Here is a 12,816-nt window from a genome sequence, read left to right as displayed (position 1 = left end):
TCTCTGCTCTGAAGAGCTGCTTCCGTGTGATTGAAAGTACCACGCAGCATCCTTAGAGTCATTGCCAAGTTGTTTTAGAGCTGAAAATTTTCAAGGGAATAGCAAATTAGGCTTTTATTTCCTTTGTCACTGCTCTGCATCTATCATTGTAACAAATGTATCCAAGAGTGATCACAAACCTTTTCAAGAGCAATAATAATTAGTCTTTCAAGAAGCTTCTCTGGTCTTCAAAGGAAAAAGCCTTATATTTCTCTGGGCTTTATAAAAATAAAAAATATCGAGGATAATATACAGTCTCCTGCCTCCTAACACCTTATTTACCAGCCTATGAATATCAATCTGAAGAGTATATTCACACACATAAGCACTATCCAACAATACTTGATTTATTTCCTTCCCCCCATAGAATTTTTGCATTCCTTAACGCATTTTCTGTATTGTTTCCAACATCCCTTGTTTCCATTTTGATTCGTGATAAGCAAGGAGGAGAGGTTCAGAATCTTTTTCCTTGTTAGATTCACAGCAGGATTTTTTTTTTTTTAATATGGAAACTACGGCAGAGTTTGATTGTATGTGAACTGGCAACCAGCAGCCCCTTTAGAGTATAATTTATTAAAATTAAAAAGCACACACGTGGCAACAGGGATCCTTCTTTATTCTCTTGACTCAGTGAAAAGTGAGTCTGGGAAAATAAATAGTAAGCCTTGGAAAATCCTAATAAACTCAAAATACTGGGTTGGGTAAAACATACTTTTAGAAAAGTCCTTGACTATCAAGAAGAGAAAAGAAGCAAAAAAAAAAAAAGAAAGAATATTTTACTCCTAAAGGCCCACAATTCAGGGTTCCATGGGCTTCCCAGGTGACACAGTGGTAAAGAATTTGCCTGTTAATGCAGAGGGTACAAGAGATGTAGGTTCAATCCCTGTGTTGGAAAGATCCCTTGGAGAAGCAACCCACTCCAGTATTCTTGCCTGGAAAATTCCAGGGACAGAGGAGCCTGGCGGGCTATAGTCCATGGGGTCACAAAGAGTCAGACACAACTGAGCACGCATGCACTCAGCCCTGAAGACAAGTGATGAGAAAGAAAAGCCCCTTAAATCTTCAAACGCTGTAATTCCTGGATTCATTTTGCAAGAACTTGAATCACTCTGTAAGACCTAAAGGCAATTTCATTTTCTAGAAACCCTTTTCTACTCTAATTTCCTAAGCAAGTCAATGGTGGATCACTGAACTGCAGGTTCCTGGGCATCTCATTTCTTACTGATTTCCCAAGGCGCCTTCTAATAGAGCAGGAAAGATAGAGAGACCCACACACACACGAGGAGCCTAATATAATCACTTCTGTCAAACTAAAATTCCGACTCATACTAATTCACCATGACTGATCATTGGGAATTCAAGAAATAAGCTGGATCTACACTGTTAATTTAAATTATTCCAATGTGCCCCATCTACCAGAGAAGAAAGGAACAAGAGTTTCTTCTCTTTGCCTGGGGGTATGGACTGAACCATCTGAGTTAAGAGGGGAGCTAACACTCACTTGGGGTGAGGTTCTTGATGGAAGATAGAGCCTGGCACCCTTGTCTTCATTTATAGCCTTCCTCTAGTGCTCTCCAGGTCTTAAGGAAGGTCTGATTGAGCCAAAAAGATTACTGTCACAGAACTTTTTTATGGTTTTCTTTTAATCGCCAAGCCTGGATAAAATTACCTATTGATTGACCTTAAATGAAATCTACTTTAACCTGGGAACTCTATTAAAAGAATAATTCAGGAGGCTATCTCCCTACTAGCTAGCTCGTTGTTAACCTGACTGCCTTGGAATTAATGATGCATACTATTTCAGGAGGCTCATAATTCCTTCCTTGTTTAAATATTTATCTGAACTCCTTGAAACCTTGGGGCTTCCCAGGTGGCTCAGTGGTAAAGAATCTGCCTGCAATGCAGGAGATGCAGGAGATGTAGGTTCGATCTCTGGGTCCAGAAAATCCCCTGGGGGAGAAAATGGCAACCCAATCCAATATTCTTGCCTGAAAAATCCCATGGACAAAGGAGCCTGGCAGGCTACAGTCCAAGGGGCCACAAAGAGTCAGACATGAGTGAGGACGCACACGTGCTTGAAACCTTGCTCTATCTTCATTCTTCACTTTCGTTTCTTCTTTCCTTCTCAGAGAAATGAATTTTTGGTTTCCCCTCCTTAGAATCAGATACACTGGTGCTGTCTGGGCCCCAAATTCTAGTGGGTCTGTTGTGGGAGCAGTTCCTCAACTTACTTGCCTCTTCACATCATCCAGGATGTCTGTATTAATGACCAGAGGGCATCAGAAATGCAATATGCCTTCCATAGTTTCCTTGAACACCTCACCAAATACATTTCAGTAATATTGGAAGGGGCTGCATTTTGGAAGACTCTGTCTATTCTGGACTGATTTACTCCAGGAGAGTCCTAGAAATAATGCCTGCTGGAGATTTCAATTTTGCTTGGACAACACAATTGATTCAGGATTCCAGAGAGCAAAGTGTTGAGGGCAGAAGATCTTACTTAATGTCAGCAGAGAGAGGCAATAAGAATATCTGCCTCTCTGTGCTGGAGGTTGGACCAGATGCTGTGGACATCCACCTGTCACCTGCCTGGGCATCTGAAAGGACATTTGAATGACACTCAAACACCTAGTGAGAAGAAGGGGAACTCACAACATTCCATCTGTTACTACATAAGAAGCTCGCGTCAATCAAGGCTCATTGAATGCAACTGAAGTAAGGAGAAAAAACGCTCAAACTCAACAACACGGGCTGCGAGAAAAAACATCTCAGGATAAGAGAAGGTGGTGTCATCTCCCCAATTCCATTTCTGTAGTTGACAAGATTATTCATGACTACTGTGTGCCCCTGATACCAACCACATGTGCCCTGTCCACAGCATTTGTCATATTATTGAAATTGCTTGTCTAGTTGTTCAGTTCCTTTATTTGACTCTACCATTTGTGGGGACTTGCTGGCTATCAATTACCTCCTGGTAACTAGTTCAGGGCTAGGTACCAGGGAAATAGTCAATACATTTCATGAATGAATGAATGAAACATCCATAATATTCAAAGGAAATGTATGCTTCCGAAAAGGATTACTTCAGCAGCCAGAAGAAAAGTGTAGAAAAGGTTAAAAGACAATGCAAGAAGACACGCATGTGAAGAAAAGGAACAGAAAGTCCTAGGAGAGAAGGGGCCGAGGCTGAACACTGCCCGAGTGCAAATATTACTTGGAGATAGGACAGGGGAGACAAGGATGTACTGAAAGGAAACGGCAGAATTTAAATCCACTCTTGAGGTGAAAAAAGACAGAATCCACACTGCAAAAAAACAAATCAATGACCCATATGTGAACTTGAGGAGCTTTCCCAGAATTCAGAATAAGAAAATCTATAAAGAAATAAGATATAAAAACATAAAATATAAGAGATATCTTTCAGGAGCCAGAGAAGGGCTTTGGGAGCAAATAGATATGACACATCACATTTCAGGCCAAATGAATAAAAAGGATGAGCTTCCCTGGTAACTCAGATGGTAAAGCATCTGCCTACAATATGGGAGACCCAGGTTTGATCCCTGGGTCAGGAAGATCCCCTGAAGAAGGAAATGGCAACCCACTCCAGTACTCTTGCCTGGAAAATCCCATGGACTGAGGAGCCTGGTAGGCTACAGTCCATGGGGTGGCAAAGAGTCGGACACGACTGAGCGACTTCACTTCACCATTTCTAGACACATTTTGGCCAAACTTAAAGGATAGAGGCAAAAGTCATACTTGAGTCTGTATGAAATGCTTGGTGAGGAGAGAGGACTTTTCCCCTCTTCTTCTTGTCCCACCCCTCACTCCCTCCCCTAAGGTACAGAGCATGGCCTGAGGTGTTCCAGAGATGAATGAGGCTGGAGTAGCTCAGCCCTTTCTCCCTTCCCCCACTCTTTAGGATCCACCTGCAGAGCATACCCGCCCTGTCCATCATTCTCTAGCACCATCACCGCCTGTATCACATACCACTTCCCTCATTCATTCTTTAAACAAATACTCATTGAGTTTCTACTCAGTGCTGTGCTCTGCTCTCTGAACCAAAGATCCTGCAAAGAAAGATCTTGCCCTCAAGGAGAGAGTGTGCGTGTGCATGCTGGGTCACTTCAGTTGTGTCCAACTCTTTGTTACCCGCCAGGCTCCCCCATTTATGGGGTTCTCCAGGTATGAATACTGGAGTGGGTTCCCTGTGCCCTCCTCCAGGGGATCTTCCTGATCCAGGAATCAAACCCTCGTCTCTTGTGTCTCCTGCATTGGCAGGAGGGTTCTTTACCACTAGGGCCACCTGAGAAGCCCCCACTAGAGAGAGACAGACAATGAACAAAGACACAGATAAATATATACACCACAGGGTCAGGCGGTGCTAAGAGTGATGAGGCAAAACAAAGCAAGGCAAAGGATCTGGGTGATTGTGGGGGTTGGGGGGGGGAAGGGGTACTGCCTTATATGGAGAGGGTGGTTGGCAAAGGCTATGCTGATGAAGTAACACTCAATCTGACCTGAGATGTGGGGAAGTTTATGGAACATCTTGTGGAAGAGCATCTAGGCAGAGGGAATATCCAGTACCAAAGCAAAGAGAGAAGCACACCTGGTCTATTTGAGGAGTGTAGAGACCAAGAGGGTGGAACTCAGAGAGCAAGGCAGAGAGAGGAGTTGAAAAGCTAGGAGGTGGAGGAGGGTGTCAGTTTATGTAGGACCTAAGTGTCATGGAGGAACTTTGGATTTTCTTCTACGTATAATGAGAAGTCATTAGAGGAGGCTTCATCCACGACACCACCATTTGCAATTATCCTGTGCTTTTGCTTGGTGTCTGCTCCCTCCTTTAGAATATGAGTTTTGTGATGGCAACTACTTTTCATGTCTTCTTCACGGTTGATTTCCCAGTTCCTGAATGACACCTGATACGTAGAAGGTGCTGAAAAACTATTTGCTGATGGAATGAGTGAGTGAATGAATGAAAGAGAAGCTACGAATAGGTAGAAACTATAAAGTGGAGAAAAAGAAAGTAGAGGAGGAGCAACTACTTTCCTGAATTAATGGTGGTGCCCTAGTGTGGGATCTGCAGGTTCCATGGGGTCCTAAAGTTGTCTCAGTACAGAAGTACCCAAACCCCTAGTCTCCCTGAGGCCCAGCTGATTGACTCTCCTTGGGTTATCTTGAGTGCATATCTATGTGATTCACCTCCTATCACCCTGGGCAACCTTGCCGGAGCCCCTAACTGGGCCAGACCCTCCTGGGAGCCGCTGCTGCCCCAAATCTCCCACAGCAGCACCCATTTCAGTCTGGGCTGTGGTGCATCCCTTCTGGCTGGTTCTCTCTTTTTTGTATCCCAGGGGCCTGATCCAGCATTTGGCACAAAGTAAGCATGTGGCTTGGGGCTTCCTCAGTGGCTCAGCATGTAAAGAATCTGTCTGCAATGCAGGAGACACAGGAGACCCGGGTTTGATCCCTAGGTGAGGAAAATCCTCTGGAGAAGGAAATGGAAACCCAGTCCAGTATTCTTGCCAGGAAAATTCCATGGACAGAGGAGCCTGGAGGGCTACAAACCAAAGGGTTGCCAAGAGTCAGACAGGACTGAGCTACTAAGCGCCAAGAGTCAGACAGGACTGAGCTACTAAGCGCCAAGAGTCAGACAGGACTGAGCTACTAAGCGCACTCACACAAGCATGTGACCCACGCTTACCAATTGTCGGGTTGAACAAGATGCTGAATATCAATGATACAAAAACTTAAAATCGCAGAGATAGGCCAAAAAAATTAACAAATACAAACAAGATTAAAAAGAAAAGGCAGTGGTATCCATTCTAAACAGAGCAGAACTCAAGGGGGAGAAACCATTATCAAACAGAACAAAAGGGGAGGTCATATAGATAAAAGATATAATCACAGAATTTATAAATAGCCAGGCACTGACAGTGTATTAGGTAACATTTAACACCCACTCCTAATTAAAAGGGGGCAGAAAACCTCTCTGAGAGCTAGGAATGTAAGTCCTCTTAATCAGGATGATAAGTAATATCTAGTTTAAACCAGCAGCTACTATCATATTTAATGGTGAATACAGAAGATACTCTCATTAAAATCAGAGGGAAGCCAAATGTTCCTGATGACATCAAGAGTTTCATCTGGAAATCTCTTAGAGTTAATCAGTGTTTGATAAAGTGGATGGATTAAGTATAAAACAGAGAAAAAGCAATAGCTTTACTTATATCAGCAATAACCAGTTAGAATATCTGAAGAGGAAAAAAAAAACTCACTTTGTTAATTATCTTAGCAAACCAAAAATGCTTAGAAAAAATATATTACAGGACCTCATTTTATTCAATATGCTGAAAACTAGGAAAATCTTTTTGAGATATACAAAATGAGACACAAACAAATGTATGAACACATTTTTCTAGAAGAAAAACCTAAAATCTGTGACAATGCCAATTCTCTTTATGTACATCTATAAACTTATTATCTTCTCAATCAATCATTTAAAAGGTAAACTGCAAAGGAAAAGAAATTGTAATGAACACAGGAAAAGGACAAATTTCTTTCTTATACAAAGAGCTCTTAAAGATCAAAAAAAGGGCTTTCATCCATTAGCAGAACAAAAGGGCAGAAGATATGAACAGAAAATTCACACAAGAAAGGGCTCAATTTGACTAGTAATCAAAGAAATTAATAAATCAAGTCACTGCCTTTTTATGCCAATCAAACTGTCCAGGATGAAAAGGCTGAAGGATGGAGAAGTTAAGATTCTCTGTCTTCCTTCTCCATTTGGCATCTGATGACTTAAAGGGCTACACTCCCTCAAAAACAATTTGACAATAGATAGTAAGAATTTAAAATGAGTTCACATCCTCTGACAGAGATACTTCATTCCCAGGAAGTCTGTCCTGGAGAAACAGATATCCAGGCAAAGATTTATAAACATAGACATTTATTTATGGGAGAGATTAATATTAAAAATCATATTTTGAATAGTATTTGAACTATGAGGAAATTCACCTGAAATAATATTAATTGAAAAAGTGATTTCAAAACCATTTATTCAATTTTATCTCAAGCTATATAGATATATAGAACATACATAGGTGTGTAGAACGTACATAGATATATAGAATATATAGATGTATAGAATATATGTAGATATGGCAAAACTAATACAATATTGTAAAGTAAAAAAAAAAATAAAAAAAAAAATAAAAATACAAAGGGAAAATTAAAAAAAAGAAAAAAAAGGACTAAAAATCATTGATGACAAAAATAATAAAAATCTAAATAAAGTGCTGTCCTATGGATCAGAAAAAATAAAAAAAAGAATATATGTAGATCTATAGAACCCCAAAATATTATCAGCAATTATCTCTAGTGGAATGATGAGTAATTATTACTTTAGTTATATTATTTTATATTTTTTCACTTATCTAAATTTTATACAATGTACAGAGATTGCCTCAATAATAAGAAAAAGCCAATGCTATTTTCAAAAAACAAAATAAAACATATCCATACCAACAACTGCCAAGCTATTTGTTCTTTGAGGTGGGACAAAAGTTAACCCTAGCAATATATGTTCTCCCCACTCTCTCAGTCAAATTCAGGGAAATTCAATTAAGATAATCATAAGTGGCTCAGATGGTAAAACGTCTGCCTGCAATGCGGGAGACCGGGGTTCAATTCCTGCGTCAGGAAGATCCCCTGGAGAAGGAAATGGCAATCCACTCCAGTACTCTTGCCTGGAAAATCCCATGGACAGAGGAGCCTGATAAGCTACAGTCCATGGGGTCGCAAAGAGTCGGACACGAATGAGCGACTTCACTTCTAATAGATGTTTGGGGGCTTCCCTGGTGGCTCAGATGGTAAAGAATCTGCCTGCCATGTGGGGGACCTGGGTTCGATACCTGGGTTGGAAAGATCCCCTGGAAAAGGGAATGGCAACCCACTTAAGAATTCTTGCCTAGAGAATTCCATGAACAGAGGAACCTGGTGAGCTACACTCCATGGGGTCACAGAGTCGGACACAACTGAGCAACTAACACACACACACACACACACATAATAAATGTTTATCTTTGACAAAGGAGGCAAGAATATATATTGGATTAAAGACAATCTCTTTAACAAGTGGTGCTGGGAAAACTGGTCAACCACTTGTAAAAGAATGAAACTAGAACACTTTCTAACACCATACACAAAAATAAACTCAGAATGGATTAAAGATCTAAACGTAAGACCAGAAACTATAAAACTCCTAGAGGAGAACATAGGCAAAACACTCTCTGACATACATCACAGCAGGATCCTCTATGACCCACCTCCCAGAATATTGGAAATAAAAGCAAAAATAAACAAATGGGACCTAATTAACCTTAAAAGCTTCTGCACATCAAAGGAAACTATTAGCAAGGTGAAAAGACAGCCTTCAGAATGGGAGAGAATAATAGCAAATGAAGCAACTGACAAACAACTAATCTCGAGAATATACAAGCAACTCCTACAGCTCAACTCCAGAAAAATAAATGACCCAATCAAAAAATGGGCCAAAGAATTAAATACACATTTCTCCAAAGAAGACGTACAGATGGCTAACAAACACATGAAAAGATGCTCAACATCACTCATTATCAGAGAAATGCAAATCAAAACCACTATGAGGTACCATTTCACACCAGTCAGAATGGCTGCTATCCAAAAGTCTACAAGTAATAAATGCTGGAGAGGGTGTGAGAAAAGGGAACCCTCTTACACTGTTGGTGGGAATGCAAACTAGTACCGCCACTATGGAGAACAGTGTGGAGATTCCTTAAAAAACTGGAAATAGAACTGCCTTATGACCCAGCAAGCCCACTGAAGGAAACCAGAATTGAAAGAGACACATGTACCCCAATGTTCATCGCAGCACTGTTTATAATAGCCAGGACATGGAAGCAACCTAGATGTCCATCAGCAGATGAATGGATAAGAAAGCTGTGGTACATATACACAATGGAGTATTACTCAGCCATTAAAAAGAATATATTTGAATCAGTTCTAATGAGGTGGATGAAACTGGAGCCTATTATACAGAGTGAAGTAAGCCAGAAAGAAAAACACCAATACAGTATACTAACACATATATATGGAATTTAGAAAGATGGTATCAATAACCCTGTACACGAGACAGCAAAAGAGACATTGATGTATAGAACAGTCTTTTGGACTCTGTGGGAGAGGGAGAGGGTGGGATGATTTGGGAGAATGGCATTGAAACATGTATAATATCATATATGAAACGAGTCACCAGTCCAGGTTCGATGCACGATACTGGATGCTTGGGGCTGGTGCACTGGGACGACCCAGAGGCATGGTATGGGGAGGGAGGAGGGAGGAGGGTTCAGGATGGGGAACACGTGTAAAGCTGTGGCGGATTCATGTTGATATATGGCAAAACCAATACAATATTGTAAGGTTAAAAAATAAAATTAAATTAAAAAAAAACTTTATTACACCATTAGTGTATTTAAGGCACAGGGCTAAGAGCAATGAAGGAGTGCAAAGATGAGCAAGACAGGGATCTGGTCCTCAGGTACAGAATAATCAAGTGTCAGGAGATGGACTGCACCTTGAAAGCCCAAAAAACATGCAGACTGGGTCAACGGGTGATGGGAAGCCAGAGGCAGATGGAAAGGACCAGTGGGAAGGATGTCTGCGGCAGAAACACCTCATACTTCTCAGGGAAGTGAAAGTGTTAGTCGCTTCAGTCGTGTCCAACTTTTTGTGACCCCTTGGACTATAGCCCACCAGGCTCCTCTGTCCACGGGATTTCCCAGGCAGTACTGGAGTGGATTGCCATTTCCTCCAGAGGATCTTTCCTACCCAGGAATCAAACCTGGGTCTCCTGCATTCCAGGCAGATTCTTTACCAACTGAGCCAGCAGGGAAGCCCATACCTCTCAGACCTTACAAGAAATGCAGTGAAATGGAGAACACTTTATTCTCTGGGACTCCTTTCAGGAACAACATTTTATGGGGTTGGAAGGCAGAGGTGGCTGATGAAATAAACAGCCAACGTTTGGAGAGTGTTTCCCATGGGCTGGGTTCTCTGCTAAATGTTTAATTGTTCTATTTTGTTTAATCCTTGAGTGAGTGAGTGAGTGAAGTCGCTCAGTCGTGTCTGACTCTTTGCGACCCCATGGACTGTAGCCCACCAGGCTCCTCCCTCCATGGGATTCTCCAAGCAAGAGTATTGGAGTGGGTTGCCATTTCCTTCTCCAGGGGATCTTCCCAACCCAGGGATCGAACCCGTTTCTTCTGCATCCCAGGCAGACACTTTAACCTCTGAGCCACCAGGGAAGTTAGTTTGTTATTGGGATAAACTCCACATTTTACACAAGGAAACAGAGGCCCAGCAGTTACATAACATACTTATGGTCACACAGTCAGGAACATTGTGGAACCAGGATTTGAATCCAAGCAAGTTCACCTGGGGGTGGTGGTGGTGGGGGGGCTTCCTCCATGGCTCAAGCAGTAAAGAATCCACTTACAATGCAGTAGAACAGAATACATGGGTTCAATCACTGGGTCAGGTAGAGCCCCTGGAGGAGGAAATGACAACCCGCTCCAGTATTCTTGCCTGGAAAATCCCATGAACAGAGGAGCCTGGTGGGCTATAGTCCATCAGGCTGCGAGAGCTGTACACGATTTAGCAACTAAACCAGCACATGGTGACTGTAGTTAATAATACTTTATTGTATATTTGAAAGTTGCTAAGAGATAGATCTTAAAAGTTCTCATCACAGGGAAAAAAATTGTAACCATCTCATATATTTTTGAATTGTTTCACTGGTTGCTATGAGCATGAGTTAACTTTATAGTATCAGGAAAGGAAATTAATAAAATATGTTTAACATGTTGGTCATTATTTAAAGAACGGGAGTCATTTGGTTAGTTATATGGAAATCTTTAATGTAATGATACTTGCCTTCTCTTTTCCAGTGGCTTCCCAAAGAACCAGGTCAAAGAAAATAGGAAGTAAGGAGGTGGCCTGAGCACTCGAGTTGAATCAAGGGCTTTCAACTGTGTATAGAAGAAAATAGTAACCCTGTTTGTTTAGCCCTAGCATCCTGAAGTGCTGCGAGAGAATTTGTGATGTAGCTGTTGGAGCTGATTTATGGAATCTCATCGAGACCATTTTCAGCCCCACCAAAAAAAAAAAAGGTTGGTATTCCTGAATGCACATGCTGCTGATGGATTTCTCTGTTTCAACTTGGCCACAAGCAAAACTAAACTGAATGTGAATAATTGCTTCAGATAAAACGGCAGAACCCACAATTTACAGGAAGCTACCAACGAATTTAGGATGGAGGGGAAACTCATGGCCCGACAATATTACGTCTGGTGCTTCTCAGTGGTTGGTATTTTGGAATTCGGCCAGGCAGCTTGTGAAGTTCAGCACAAAGGAAAAAGGACAGAATTCTCCTCCCAAACCAGAAGGTATTAGTGGCATGGTGTCAAATCTTATTACCTAGTTAAAAATTGATTATCAAAATGTCTATCCTCTGAGTCTATCTGACTCAACCATCTTCACTGCACATTATCTTTTATGGATCTTAAATGTACAGGCTATTAAAGTGGCAGCGCCTCTTATAAAACAACACAAGAAAAGGAAGAGTGTTTCTCAGATCTCAGACAGTTTCTATGTGAGAAACACACTGTAGTGAAATAGTCAACAACGAGTCTTTATTTTCATCATGGATTTTACTTTCCATCTTCAATTTATTTCCCTGCAATCTATAGGAGGCACCAGGATTTCAACCACAAGGCATGGTTAATGCAGACCAAGAGACCCACAACATATATCATGTTCAAAATGATTTCATTTATTACTTACCCAGAGGGTCTTAACTGAGAGTTGGTGGAAGAGAAGAGTCAAAGGAGAGTTCTCAAACTTTCATGCCTAAATTAGAGTCAGACCTCTTTGAAATGGGGAGAAATTTTGATTTCTTTAATGTTACTTTTTATTTTCACATGGATATGTAATTCCTGGAACAGTAAGGTCTTGGAACAGGATGACTGGAAAATGGTCCTCTGAAGGCATATCTGGATTCATTCAAAGTAGGTGGGACTGGAAATGTTGAGAGAGATTTTAAGATGGAAAAGAGTGAAATGTGAGAATTGGTGTTTGACTCTGAAAGGTCTATAAAAGATTTAACACCCTCATTTAATCCCCTCAAAGTTGCTTATTTTGCTTTCCTTTCAGTAGATTTGATCTCTTTTATAATTTTTCTCTCTCCTGCCATCAACGTTGGCAAGTTCTTTGGGATATATGATTGATCAACTTGATGGGCTCAATTCTTTACCCCTTCCTGGTCCTAAACCCTTTGCTGTGTAACTTGCATCATTCCCCATACCCCTGCACCACCCTGATTGTGCGTGTGTGTGTGCATGTGTGTGTATGTGTGCATGTGTGTGTATGTGTGCAGGTGGTATTCTGTTCCATATCTTGACTTTGTGCTCAGTCATGTGAGTTCTTTTGGCCAAAGAAATGATGGCAAATGTGAAACAGAAACTTAACCGTGCACTTCTGCATTCCCACTCACTCTTTGCTCGCTGTGGCGGCATGCCTAAGCCAGTCTGCTGGAGGATGAGGTCTGTGGAGCAAAGCTGAACAACCCAGCTGAGGCCCCGGGTGTGTGAGAGAGCAAAGCTGCCTGAATTTCTTGCAGCTAATCATGGACTTGTGAATGAGCCCAGCCTCAGATCAGCAGAACCAGTCAGCCAGCACACAGAC

General features: G+C 41.4%; 1 protein-coding gene and 1 non-coding gene across 2 annotated transcripts in view; both read right to left on the bottom strand.

Moving 5' to 3' along the window:
- KAZN (kazrin, periplakin interacting protein) overlaps positions 1-12,816 on the bottom strand; it is a 1,366,410-nt gene that overhangs the window by 654,202 nt on the left and 699,392 nt on the right. The gene's annotated exons all lie outside the window — the stretch shown is intronic.
- On the bottom strand, positions 9,896-9,967 carry TRNAS-GGA. Its single transcript has one exon. It is a non-coding gene; the product is annotated as a tRNA-Ser (tRNA).

This window comes from Bubalus bubalis, chromosome 5, assembly GCF_019923935.1.
Source record: "Bubalus bubalis isolate 160015118507 breed Murrah chromosome 5, NDDB_SH_1, whole genome shotgun sequence".
Lineage (NCBI taxonomy): Eukaryota > Metazoa > Chordata > Mammalia > Artiodactyla > Bovidae > Bubalus > Bubalus bubalis.
This window is presented reverse-complemented; position numbering and strand designations above follow the sequence as displayed.